Here is a 10,287-nt window from a genome sequence, read left to right as displayed (position 1 = left end):
CTGAGAGCTGTGAGTCACGGTCATGGCTTCCACAGGCAAAAGCCTGTTTTACACCCAGATGGCACTCCTGGCTCTGCCACCCATCAGCGGAGCAACTTTAGGCAAATTGCTCCAACTCTTTCAGGCTCAATCTCCTTGTCTCCACCACAAGCTTGTCATGCAGATCCCCAGAGGTGACACATGTGACATGGTTAGCCTTGTGCCAGACACATGGCAGGCACACAGCAGGCACAAGATAGGTGCTGGTTACAGGTGAAGCTCGGCATAGGGACTCACCAAAGTGGCTTGAGTGAGCACAGGAGAGCTAAGAAACAAGTATTGCTGAGCCGATCTTCATGGTAACCCCTAGGGACAAGGTGATAAATCCCATTAACATTTTTTAGAAAAGACTTAATGTTTATTTGAAAGGCAGAGTTACAGGCAGAAGCAGAGAGAGAAAGAGACCGGTCTTCCTTCCGCTGGTTCACTCCTCAAATGGCCACAATATCCAGAGTTGTGCTGATCAGAAGCCAGGAGCCAGGAGCTTCTTCTGGGTCTCCCACGTGGGTGCAGGGGCCCAAGGACTTGGGCCATCTTCTACTGCTTTCCCAGGCCCATTAGCAGGGAGCTGGATGGAAAGTGGAGCAGCCAGGACTCAAATCTGCGCCAATAGGGGATGCCGGCACCCTGGGCAGTGGCTTTCCCTGCTGCTCCACAGCGCCAGCCGTCTCATTCACAGCATCTTAGCCGATGGGGAAACTGGGGCTCAGAGAACGAGAGGAACTTGTTCCAGACCCTCAGCGTGAAGTGGCAAATCCTGGACGCCAGTGCCGCTGCTGCTCCCTCCCAGCCTCCCCCGCCTCGCTCTGGGGCACGCATCTGCAGACAGCACTATGGATCCCTCTGCCGAGCACAAACTGTTCCCCAAAGAAATCAATTCCGCAGCCTGCTCATTTAGCCCACTGTGACCACAGGAAGAGGACGTCCCACCCGGCCGACCTTGGCCTCTCCTGCCACAAGTTCTCTTGTTCACGCTCAGCATAGGGCAGCTGGGACCTGAAAATAGCTTGCTTCATGTCCCGCCTGACACAACTTGGCCACAAGCTGTGTGTCTCTGAACAAGACCATTTCCCTCTCTGGGCCTTGGGCTCCCAACTTGTAAAATACTCTTTAAGATCACATCCGGCTCAAAGACTCCATGGCTCAGTTTCCCCCGACTCTCCTGAATCTGCCTGGTTCGGGCTCTGGGTACAGAGGTCTCTTATGCCCTGCTCATTCCAAGGCTGCCTTTCTGGACCAGACCCCTCCTGCAAAGTTCCACTCCAGAAGAGCACAAGGCACAGGCGAGACCACTGAGGCCGTCCCTGGGGATCCAGCTTGCCACGGTTTTGGAGACGCTGCCCAGAGGAGGCCGCTGGGCACCAGGGCTGTGAGCCGTGCTCCAGGGAGCCTGCCTCCTGTCTCCCCCTTTCTCCTTCCTGCCACGCGAGGTGCAGCATGGGCACGCAGAGGGGACTCGTGATGCACGCGTCTGGGTTATTTCTGCCTCATCTCTCTCCCTGCCTGCGTCCCTGGCTGCTGCAGCTCAGGCTCACTTCATGTGTGCTGTGTTGTGTGTGAGTCACACAGGAAGCCGCCTGTGGGAGAGGCAATGCAGACTCAACAAGTGGTCCCAGGGAGACCCTGTAAAAACACAGAGGCCCAGCCCCAACCCTGGAGAATCTGATTCCGGGCAGGGGCTGGGGGTTTGTCATCTTTCAGTTACCTACTGCTGCAAGATAAAAGGCCTGACTTCACATTGGAAACCAGACGGGGCTGGCGTTGTGGCTAAATGGGTTAAGCCACCGCCCATGACGCTGGCATCCCAAATGGGCACCAGTTTGAGCCCTGGCTGCTACACTTCTAATCCAGCTCCCTGTTAATGCACCTGGGAAAGCAGCGGCTCTTGGCTTCAGTCTGGCCAAGCCTCAGCCATTGCAGCCATTTGGGGAGGAAGATTTCTCTCTCTCTGTGTAGCTCTACCTTTCAAATAAATAAAAATAAATGAAAAAAGAGAGAGAAAAAGAGCCATTTTATTTGCTCCTGATCTGCAGGAGAGGAATTTGCACAAGATCCTTCCAGGTGGTTCCCAGCCAAGGTCAGCTGAGGGGCTGCCTTCAGCTGGGAGCTGGGCTGGGCTGGGCACAGCCACGATGACTTCGGGACCCTCCCCAGTAGGGCAGTCTGAGGGAGGCAGCTTGGCGTCCATGAGGCTGTGTTCTGAACAGGAGAGGCACAAGTTGAAGGCTCCTTCAGCCCCGTCTAGAAGGTTATATAATGATGCTCCTGCCTCTTTTCCTTGCTCGAAATGAGCCCACCCAGACTGAAGGAAGAGACCCCACGGGGCAAAGTTCCACTGCAGAGGAGCCCAGTGGAGGGGGAGGGAGGTCTCTGGACATCAACTTGCGCCAACCTTAAAGATGGAGTCTCCCGCACTCCAGACCTTTGGGCCATGTCCCCAGGCGCCTGCCTCCCAGCTCGCCCCTCCCACACCTTCCCGCCCCAAGTCTCCCACCTGCCACACAAGGTGCAGCACCAGCACTTCAGAGAGTGGAACTCATGATGTGTGCACCTTGATTTTCTCGGTCCATATCATTCCCACCCTTTGCACTCAGCAACTATTCCTTGTACACCAATTACATAGGCACAGGGGAGAAGGCTAAAAACACAAACCAGGCACCCTTCCTGTCCTCAAGTTCCTCCCCTCTGAGAGCAGAGAAAGCAACTGAAGCAGTCCCAGGGCTGAGTCATGGCTCCCGCCTCCTGGTCTGAGCTAGTGCCCAGCTACGTGGAGGAAGGCGACGCGGATTCTCTCTGTCACAGGTGCTGGGGAGCAGCCAGGAGCCGAGGGCTCTGTAGAGGGCTCACGCCACAGCGAACAGCCAGCAGGGAGAGGGCTTCGTGCCTCTCACCTGCAGCCAGCCGGATCAAAGGCCACTCGGAGGCCTGAAAACCGCACAGCCACAGAGATGGCGGGCATCAAACACGCCTCTGGCCACAGAAGCAGTTCCGCCCATGGCATCACCCGAGAGGCGACTGCCTGGGAGCATGTCAGGGGGCATGTCAGGGGCCCAGAGTTGGAAGCAGACAGGGCAGGAGCGCCTCTGGCCACAGTGGTCTGCTGACCCACGCTCTCAGATGTCCAGTGTCGGTAGAGGTGACCCCTTCCCCCAGGCAGGCCAGCACACAGCCCGGGCACCCTTGGGAGAAATGTAGGTTTGTCTTATTGAGACTGTTTGCCCCACAGCGAGGGTCCTCTCTTTGCTCACTTAGTCTGAAGGGTTCATGTGGCTTCCTGATACAGAAGTTCAACTGGCCTCCAGCTGCCAATCACCTTCACTGTTTTTTTTTTTTTTCTAAACTCCAGGCAGGCTTGGGGAGGGAGTGGGAGAGCAAGAAGACCCCATCAGCCTTCCCTGCCCAGCAAACGTGACGGCCTGTTGGGTCACTGCTTCCTGCAGAGCTGTGCCGCACGCTGGATGGGGGTGCCTGCTGGGACCCCACACTTCCTCCGGGCTCCAGACCTCTGCACCTGCCTCCAGTGGCCTGGAAGAAAGTGGATGATGATAAACAGGTGCCTCTCCCCATGAGCGCTGGCTCCAGACACCCAGGGAGGGGCGGGGAGGGCAGGCGCCTGCTTACGCTAACGGGCTGTCAGGCTCCAGGCCTGGGAGAGCAGAAACACTGAGCTATTCCGGTCTCGTCTTGGGAGCCGTTGTGTCTTGAATTTCCAACGTCATCCTCTCCAAATGTCCGCGTGCCTCCCATCTGCACTCACTGGGAAGTGGCGAGTGGACGGGTCTTTGCCCCATGGAAGGGCAGGGTGCAGGGGCGGTCACGGGCTCTGGCGTGGACAATCAATGCTCACAATCAGAGACGGGAACCTCGAGGTGCCAGCTCACACTTAGGAGACAAGTTCAAGTTAATGAGGCAATAGTGAAACGGGTGGATTTTTCACTGAGAAACAAAACCCCACCCAGGCCTTGGGTGGTGCTTTTTCCCTACTTGGCTTAGAATCTTCTGGTGTGTGTGTGTGTGTGTGTGTGATTTTATTTCCGCCCCCACCCCATCGCCCCCAACCCCCCGCCTCCACTCCCACTGCCTTTGCTTCCTCCCCTTCCCCGACATCAAGATGGCACTGAGGACAGGCGCGGTGCAGGGCCCACTCCCTTGCTGGTGTGCATGGTGCTGGTGTCCCGGCTCTGGTCCGGTGGGCACGAACGGGGCTGAGAGAGGCAGGCAGGTGGAGGTCTCCTGGGGAGGACCTGTGCTGAATTTCTGCTTCCTCGGGACAAAAGGCTGCCCCCAGCACACGCAGGCACACACGCACACATGTGCACATGCACACTCGAACATGCGCTGTCCCACCCCCTTCATGTCAGTTAGGATTGTGTTGGCCGCATGGAGAGGAAAACCAGCTACTACTGCGGCTTCGTGTGAAGGAGCTGAATTACCTGACACAGCTGGAACTCCAGAGTGCTCTTTGCAGCTCCTTGCCCTGCCATCCTTATCAGTGACTTCTTTTCTTCATGGTTGCAAAAATGGCTGCTTCACCTCCGGGCATCACATCCACATTTCTGATGAAACAGGAGGAGGGGAAGAAGTAGGAGAGAAAGGATCAAAGGGCAGGGGACACACATCACTGTGTCATTTTTGGAATTCTTATTCCTGGCTCCTTGGCTAGAAGGGAGTGATAGGGACACCCACAGTTGCACAGAAGTCAGAAAAATGGGCCAGCGCTGTGGTGTGTAGTAGGCTAAGCCTCTGCCTGCACCGCCAGCATCCCATGTGGGCACTGGTTCGTATCCCAGCTGCTCCTTTTCCAATCCAGCTCTCTGCTATGGCCTGGGAAAGCAGTGGAAGATGGCCCAAGTGCTTGGGCTCCTGCACCTGCATGGGAGACCTGGAAGAAACTGGCTCCTGGCTTTGGATTGGCCCAGCTCTGGCTGCTGTGGCCATTTGGGGAGTGAACCAGCACATGGAAGACCTTTCTCTCTGTCTCTCCTTCTCTCTGTCTGTAACTCTGCCTCTCAAATACATGAATAAGATCTTTTTAAAAATAAATCTGTGTAACTCATAAAAGGGTGTCAAAATTTAAAAAAATCATGAAAAATTCATAAAAATGAGTCATTTAACCTGAGCACACCACTGCTCAGTTAGAGAAAGTTCTGGTGAGAGGGAGAAAGAAGAGAAAGGATCTGGCTAGGGAAGCAGCAGTGATTGGCACCCAGTCCCAGCAGCCACACATGGTCACGAGGCATTGCTGTCCATGCTGAAGCGTCACTGTCGGGGCTACCTGCTCCTTTGGCCTGGGGGTCCCCAGGACGCCTCACCCACAGAGGGCTGCACTTAGGATGATCACAGCCCGTGAGGCTCACCCTCCTCTCTCCTCTGCCTGCACCGACTACTGCGTCCTTCAGCTTGGGAAGACAGGTGCGGTGGAGGCTCAGGGGACCCATGCTCGTGGAGCCGGTCCTGAAGCCCCTTTGAAGACTGTGGGTTAAGCGGTAAGGTTGCTGGCTGGAACGCTGACAGCTTGGCCGGGGCAAGATCGTGCAGGGCCTCTTTGAAACTACAAGTCATTCAATTTAACAAGGGAGACGTGGGTCATTGCACAGGATGCTGGGGGAGGGGCAGGTACAGTGTGAGGCCAGGTCTAACAGCGCTGTTTGCATTTGGTCAGGGCAGCAGGTAGACCCTTCAACACGGCACAGGTCAGACCGCGTCTGCACAGTGGTGGCTGCAGAGGCTGGTGCCACCAATGACAACATGGAGAAAACAGCATTGATCTGGGCAGGGTCAGGTCTGAATGGGGCTTTGCAGGCCGGGAAGGATCCTCGTAAGAAGAGGGAGGAGAGAGAGCAAGCTTTAGGCAGAGACCACTGTAGCAGCACAGGCTGATGGGAGGAAAGCAGGTGCTGTGTGGGCGTGGCCTTTACAAGGTTTGGATGGGGGAGGGGTCAGGGAGCAAGGCCTAGAATGGATCAGGGGACTCGGCATTTGGAAAGACATGCAGGTGTGATTTGGACTTTAATTTGTAGAAAACAGGGAGCCGTGGAAGGGTTGGATCAAGCTGGTGTTGCAGAGAAGGGCCCTACCAAACAAGCACTGATAGAGATGGTGGTGGGGAGACTGAGGCAGTCACCTGTCGGGGCTGGGGGCTGGTGCCATGGAGGCCTGCCCTGGAACAGGCACAGTGGGCTCGGAAAGAACAGGCAGCGACACGAGGCCCGAGGCGGGAGAATGGCGAGTTCTTCTGGGTGAGTGACTGGCGGGGGGGGGGGGGGGCATTGTCCTGTGCATTCCAGGAAGACAGGGGAGGGGAGCCCTGTGTAGCAGGCCCAGGAGACCTGTCTGTCTGGGTCTCCTGGGGAGAGGACTCAGCAGGCCTGAGCGGGTGGGAGAGAGTTTAAGAAAGAAAGGCTAGGGAGGGAGCAAGGGATCCAGGAGTGAGGAGCAGTTCGGAAGAGAGCCGACTTCTCCAAGCCTGGGGGTGGGGTGGGAAACTGCTCTCTCTGTCCAGGACTGCAGGCCTCAAACTCGCACACAGCGAAGCAAGCGTGATGGACAGACAGGAGCAGCCGGGGGCAGGCTCTGCTCCCTCTCCGCAGCCTGCACCCCAGGACAAAGCGCACCTCATAGGTTTCCTTGTCTGCCTAGGAGGAGCAGGGGCCCGTAGGAGACTCCCACTCTCTCTCCCGGGGCTGTGTGCCCGGGGCCCTGACTCACGGAAGGGCTATTTTTGCCACAGTGCAAGGGAACTGGGGGCAAGTGCTACCCAGAGGGGGTTTAGCTGCACCGTTGTGACTTAGCACACTCCAATCTTCGGGCAAGCTTTGAGGCACTTCCTACAGCTCTGCAGTCCTCCACGGCTCAGGGACCCCCGCCCTCTCTCACCCTGCTTCCACATGGCTACGCAGCTCTGCCCTGGCACTCTCTTCCTCTGATGGCTTCTAGACAGCAGGGTTCGTCTGTCGGGATTCAGGCAAACAGTGCTCCGATCTCCTCACATCCCCTGGGGCCTCATGGCAGGGTCCCCCAGGGGCAGCCTAAGCTGCCTCTCCCCCCAGTTTGCTTGATGTTCTTCCGGGGCCGTGCAGGTGAGCAGCTGGGAGGTGGGCAAAGCTGGCTCCGTGTTGGGAGCGGAGAGGTAGCGGGGTGGGGCCGGGAGGGCGCGTTGGTTTGTTTGTTTCAGTGGGTGGGTGCGGCCCCCGCCACGTCCCCACTGGGGCCTGGGAGACGTAAACAAGGAGGTGGGCGTCGGAAGAGAGAGGGGCATCGAAGGGGAGGCAGGTCCTGGCGGCGGGGTGGTCCCGGCGGCTGCCCGCGCTTTCGTCTCGTCGCAGCTTTGAGCCTGGGGCTGGGGTTTGCCGAGGGGGAAAGGGCTGCTCGCACTCAGTATCGGGGCGAGTTTTCCTTTGTTACTCGGAAGGCTGGACACTTGGGTGGAGCGTGGTGGTGTGAGTGTGGACACGGAGCAATGCAAGGGGGCGTGAGGGGCGGCGGGGCGGTGGGCAGCAGGAGGGGGCCGCCGAGGAGGGGCAGGGCTTCCAGCACCCGGGGCTTCAGGAAGCTCTTGCATCTCTTGGGTTCATCCGTTTTGGCGATCGATCCAATCCCATCTTCTTTGCATGGCTCCTGGGTCGCCATCCCCTTCTCTCCCCAGCGGGGCTGCCCCTTTTTGTCTCCCTGGGTTTCACGCAGAGTTTGGGTGAGCAGCCTGGGTCTTGCTCTTACAAGTGGTGGCTGGCGGAGAAGGCGCCCGAGGGTGAGAGCGGCAGGCAGCCAGGCTGGACGCGTGGGGCCTGGGGAGGCCCCTGCAGCCAGCCTTCAGGCCTGCCCAGGCTCCTGCCAGACCTGCACCTTGTGTGGTCTTCGGAGAGTGCATGTCCAGGGGAAGACGTTCCTCCTGGCTTCCAGTGGCTGCTGGGCTGACCGAGGATCTGTTTCATGCAGGCATCCGGTGCACTGTTTAAGTGTCTGCTATGTGATTGCTGCCGGGGACATGACCGTCAGGAGGGAAGCACAGCCCTTGGTCTGAGAGTCCTAGATGCTCAGAGCTGGAAGGGGCGTCGAGGGATTCTCCCGCCAGATTTACCTACTTACTCATTCATCCGATGCAGAGAGAGGGAGAGACAGATTTTTCCATCTGCAGGTCCACTCCCCAGATTGCAAGGCCGTGGCTGGGCCAGGCAGAAGCCAGGAACCTGGAATTCCATCCAGGTCTCCCTCGTGGATGCAGGGGCCCACGTTCTTGGGCCATCTTCCACTACTTACCCTGGTGCATTATCAGGGAGTTGGACCAGAAGTAGAGCAGCCGGCACTCCCACCAGTGCTCCTGAGGGATGCTGGTGTCACAGGTCGCGGCTTAAGCTGCTACACCACAACGCCAGCCCCTGTAGCAGGTTTCTGACTCCTCAGTGAGGATTTTGGATCCTCCATCACCTGCTGTGCATCTCTTGCCTTCTTTTCTGTTACCATCCAGCCTCTGGAGACTGGGGTGCCTCTTCCAAAGTGAGGGTTTCCTGGTGGGTGCAAGGTAAGGCTGGAGGGTGTGGCGGCGGGGGGGGGGGGGGGAGCAGCAGTTCCCTAGACCCTGGAAACTCCTTGTAGCCTTAGGGGAGTCAGCCCACCTCGATCCAACCCCCCCCCCCCCATCAACCAGAGCACACACTCTGCCCACCCTCAGTCTTGTTGGCTGGCCAGCTGTGCTGCAGCGCCCCCTTCCCTGGGCTCACTGTAATATCTGTCTATCCGAGCTCCCTGGGGGCAGTGGAGCAGTCAGGAGGGGCACGCCCCACAGGGCAGAGAGCTGGCTGGCAGCTTCTTGTCTGCCAGCTTCCTGTCCCAAGGGAGCACTGAGCTAGACCAAAGGAGCACCCAGCGAGACCGAGGGAGCGCTGCCCTGAGCCGCTCTGCTTCCCCAAGGCAATGTGCTCGTTACACAAATACCTGGTGCTTCTGGATGCAAACTGGGCTTCTGGTAACACTCTACAGTAGCTTAGACCATTCTCAGACCTCTGCCTCTGCCTTTGTCATCAGGGCTTAGGATCATGACTCCAAGGCACAGCGCTCTGCGTGTGTGTGGAGCACACTGGCTTGGTCCCCTCTTCTCTCCGGGCACCAAATGGGACTCATCATTTCACAGTACAGGGTTGCAGCCAAGCTGCCAGGAAAGGGCCTGGGCTCTGGGTCCTGGAGGGAAGCCCCCCTTCACCCACTAGGGCAGAAGCTGGGCTCCATGCAGGGCGGGGCACAGGGCATCCTCAGGAGAGGCCCAGAGCCAGGGTCCAGGAAGTCCTCCCTGGAGAGCCTTTGGCCTGCTGGCAGGTCTTTGAGCAGAGGTACCGGTCAGGGTCACAGCGTGCTGTTCTTGGTGAGAAGCAGGGCGTGTCCTGGCTGGGATGAAAGCTTGGAGCCCATTTGGCAATATCTTCTCTGCTCTGGAACCAGCGGAGAGGGAGGCCTTGACCTGGGAAAGTAGGAAGCCGGCTTGGAGCCATGTAGGAGGAGCATGTTTGTCTCAAAGATTTGTGGTGGACAAGGAGGCCCAGAAAGAGAGCTGCAGGCGGGGTATAGGCATGGCACGTGGCTGCCCCGCCCCCTCGGAACACCTTATTTGGGTGGACGGGGCTGGAGATAGGGGATGGGAGTTAGCTGGCAGGGAAAGCCAGGTCCGCTGTCAAGTTCACTCCCTTGTTCTGTTAACAAGGGTTCTCCGAGGCCCTCCCAGATGCCAGGCCTGTGGGAACCTCTTGTCCTAGCAGAGCCGTGAGCTGACGGCTTGTTGCTGGCCAAAGGCCTCCTGCTCCGGTCGTCCACTGATTGGTCCTGTGTCTTCTTCTCCCCGCTGCCTGCCTCGGCGCCACCTCCCTGGAAAGACTGCAGCCTCTTCCTCTTCCTTCCTGGGAGGGCCCCCCCCCCCCGCACTCGGCGCCACCTCCCTGGAAAGACTGCAGCCTCTTCCTCTTCCTTCCTGGGAGGGCCCCCCCCCCCGCACTCGGCGCCACCTCCCTGGAAAGACTGCAGCCTCTTCCTCTTCCTTCCTGGGAGGCCCCCCCCCCCCCCCGCACTCACAGGTGCACTCGCATGCCCAGGGGCCCTTCCTCACACGTGCATAGCTTCCACCCCTTGTGCAACACCCCCACCCCTTCTCACCTCCCCACGCTGCAGGCTGTCACCCAGACCCTTGGGGTGGCCTCTCAAGTTTCCATTCTCTCAGCCCCATGCGCTTACCTATCCATCCTGCGGCCCGGGTGCAGCTGGGTC

The 10,287-nt window shown here is 58.5% G+C and overlaps 1 long non-coding RNA gene across 1 annotated transcript; it reads right to left on the bottom strand.

Annotated features, from left to right (window-relative positions):
- Positions 1 to 3,671: 3,671 nt before the first annotated feature.
- On the bottom strand, positions 3,672 to 7,147 carry LOC127484867 (uncharacterized). The gene is made up of 3 exons (XR_007912052.2): positions 6,916 to 7,147; positions 4,473 to 4,595; positions 3,672 to 3,862 (listed from the first exon to the last, which is right to left on the bottom strand). It is a non-coding gene; the product is annotated as an uncharacterized lncRNA (long non-coding RNA).
- Positions 7,148 to 10,287: the final 3,140 nt, after the last annotated feature.

Source organism: Oryctolagus cuniculus, chromosome 1 (assembly GCF_964237555.1).
Source record: "Oryctolagus cuniculus chromosome 1, mOryCun1.1, whole genome shotgun sequence".
Taxonomy (NCBI): domain Eukaryota; kingdom Metazoa; phylum Chordata; class Mammalia; order Lagomorpha; family Leporidae; genus Oryctolagus; species Oryctolagus cuniculus.
Note: the sequence above shows the minus strand (reverse complement) of the source record. Positions and strands in the feature narration are given on the sequence as shown.